This window comes from Scyliorhinus canicula, chromosome 13 (assembly GCF_902713615.1).
Source record: "Scyliorhinus canicula chromosome 13, sScyCan1.1, whole genome shotgun sequence".
In the NCBI taxonomy this organism is placed as follows: Eukaryota; Metazoa; Chordata; class Chondrichthyes; order Carcharhiniformes; family Scyliorhinidae; genus Scyliorhinus; species Scyliorhinus canicula.
Genome location: NC_052158.1, coordinates 13,859,446 through 13,862,726, shown reverse-complemented (window position 1 = coordinate 13,862,726; position 3,281 = coordinate 13,859,446).

The following is a 3,281-nucleotide window of genomic DNA, read 5'->3' as shown; positions in this document are numbered from 1 at the left end:
GCTAGTGGCTGTCCGGACCGTGGCATTACAAAATCGACTGGCTTTGGATTATCTGTTAGCCTCGCAGGGAGGAACGTGCGCTATCATAGGGCAAGTGTGCTGTACTTACATTCCAGATGGCTCTGAAAATATCACTAACATGGCCGACCATATTAAGAGACAGGCTGCTCAAATTCAAGAAATTGGCAGTGAATTTCACAACTATAACCCGCTGGGTTGGCTAGGGTGGTTGGGTCATGGATTATTTGACTGGATCTTTAAGGCCTTTATTCTACTGCTACTAATGCTACTAGGGATAGGATTGCTTGCCTGCTTGTGTAAATGCATTTTCAAACGAATCATGGATATACCTATTTAGCTAGTTGTCATGATATGACAAAAGGGGGGAGTGTGGTATTGTGCGAAGCAAATAATGGCATGATGGGAAAACTAGTCAAGTCTTCTTGGTACAATTGAATTTAAACTGACTTCACATAACCTAAGGCACAGATACAAACAGCCGAGGTCAACTTGACCTGACAACTGGCTGACTCTGAAATTCTAGGATAAGACGCGTTCATCATGAGACCAGAGGAGTCTAAATACATACGATAAGCTAAAAAACTGTCTCTTCCTGTACATAAACAAATTTGTCCATCGCTTAAAACAAAGACAAGATAATGACATGAGACCCGAGTCCTCTAAAGGTCAGCAAGGTGACGCCATTGTAACGATTATTACTTATGTTTTACTTTCGATCAAATTCCTGACCAAGCTGTATTCATGTTATCTTGATCCTATAATCTATAAAAATCGCCTTATTCTTCTGTAATATCGCAGACTTGGGACGGACTCAGCAGTTTGTACTTGACTGCTTTCCGACTTCAAGTCTCAGCCATTACTGCTAGCAGTCAGTTCTAATTCGTAAATAAAGTTCAGTTTTGCTTACCTAATGAATGCTGTTTGAATTTCTCTATCACAGTCCCGAAGTGGGGAAAATATTGAATACGACAATGGGAAGAAGGCAGGAAATGGGGATGAGAAACATATCAGCTATGATCGAATGATGAAGCAGACTCGATCAGCTGAATGGTGTAATTCTGTCCCCAAATCTTATGGTCTTATGGTAAGGTGAGGAACCCCTATCTAAAATGTATAGGCTCTGCTGTGAATGACCTGCTCGCTCAAGGTTTCCCATGAGTCATGTTGCAAGTCCTGATTTTGCAATACATAAAGGTGTGCACCTTGCTTTGTCACCCGATCATGTTTATCTGTTCTTATCGTCTTTTCCCCAACTCTGATTGATCCATTGTGCAACCAGAGGCACTAGTTATTAAGGACCATTTTTCTGAAACTGTCCTGTCTTTCAGCAGGTCTTGGGCAGCAGGGTGTCTTGCTGTCTTCATGCTGTCTTGGGCAGCAGGGTAGCATGGTGGTTAGCATAAATGCTTCACAGCTCCAGGGTCCCAGGTTCGATTCCCGGCTGGGTCACTGTCTGTGCGGAGTCTGCACGTCCTCCCCGTGTGTGCATGGGTTTCCTCCGGGTGCTCCGGTTTCCTCCCACAGTCCAAAGATGTGCGGGTTAGGTGGATTGGCCATGCTAAATTGCCCGTAGTGTCCTAAAAGTGGGGTTTGAGTGGGGTGATCATTGCTCGGCACAACATTGAGGGCCGAAAGGCCTGTTCTATGCTCTATGTTCTCTGTTCTTATGTTTGCAGAAATAATTGTCCTATACTGTACCAGTTTGTGCCTTTGGAACTTTGTTGCGTTATCTGTAGAAAAAGTTAGGAAACTCTAGTTAAAATATACATTTTTAAAAAAGTTCCTTTGCGTCCCTTCTGATTCTGTCAATTACCTTAAATCTGAGTTCTCTGGTCACTGACCCTCCTACAACTGGAAACAGTTCCTGCTTCTTTACTCTCTGGAAACCATGATTTTGAACGCCTCCATTAAACCAGTGCTGGGCGCAGGATGGCACATGATCCTAAACCTGAGGCCTGAGCAGTGCTTTGGAAAATTTGACCAGCTTGCTCTTTCAGTGCAACATTCCCTGAAAATCCATACCTGTCACCAGGCAGGTTTAAGGAACAGGGAATTTCATCTGAGAAAAGGGCTGAGCAACTGGAGGTGCTGGTGTCGTGGTGACGTCACTGGGCTAGTGATCTTGAGGCCCAGGGTTGAGCAAAATCCCACCTGGTAGAATTTAAATTCAATGAATTAAAACCTGGAACATATAGAGCTTATCTCAGGAATGGTGGCCATGACAACTGTCATCAATTGTTGTTAACGCCCCCCCCCCCCCCAATCTGCTTCACTAATGTCCCTGTTGGGAAGGAAATCCACCGTCCTTACTAGGTCTGGCCTACATGTGACCCATAGCACAGTGGTTGGCTCTTTACTGCTCTCAGTTTGATTAAAACGGGGGTTGGGTAACAGAGGCTGGTTTTGTGAGCGATGCCCAAATACACGAATGAATAAGGACATTTTTATAAGGGCTGCAGCTGTCCTTTTTCAGTCTGGGCCCACTTGTGGTTTGTTACCGTGGAAACCTCCACACTGCTCAAGGTCTATTCTGAAGCTGCCAGCCGGGGTAGGTTTTTAATGCTGCTTTCGACACTGGAGAGTGTGGGTGAGCAATACCCCCCCCCGTTTAAACCTTCCTTTAAACCTTTCCCAACCGCTGTGCTGTCTGACTTGCAAGGCCACAGGCCAGATTTGAATGCGTCAATTAAGCTGAGAATCACGAAAGGGAAAATAAAACCACCCCACCACACTCCGGGAGGCACAGACGCAAGATTGAAAATGGAACTGCGCGTTGGCTGGAATAGACTCTGATTCTGGGAATGTTTCAAAGTGTAAAACCCAGATGGTTCCCCTGTTGAAAACTACCCCCCGCCCCCTGCCAAACCCCCTAATCTCCCCACCCTCCCTTACCCACTAACTGACTCAATCTAAAACAGTTGGAGTCCATTCAGTCCCTCAAGCCCGTTCTGCCGTTGAACCGGCATGTGGCTGATTTGGGTGGGATTACGGGCAGAGGTTTAGGCCGGCAGGACTTTTCTGCCCCACTGAAGTCACTGGGCTTTTGAATGGCTCACCGTATTTTCCAGCCCCTCCTCCGCCACAATGGGGTCCTAAAATTCCACCCGATAAATTGGAATGATTTCCATTGGGCTTTCCGATAATATCGCGATCGGGGATGCGGGGAGGGGAGGGAAGACGTGTGGGTATTGGGGGTAGGGGAATGTGATTCACATCCAGCCAACAGTGTCGTAAGGAAATCAGGGTTGATCTTCACGTTT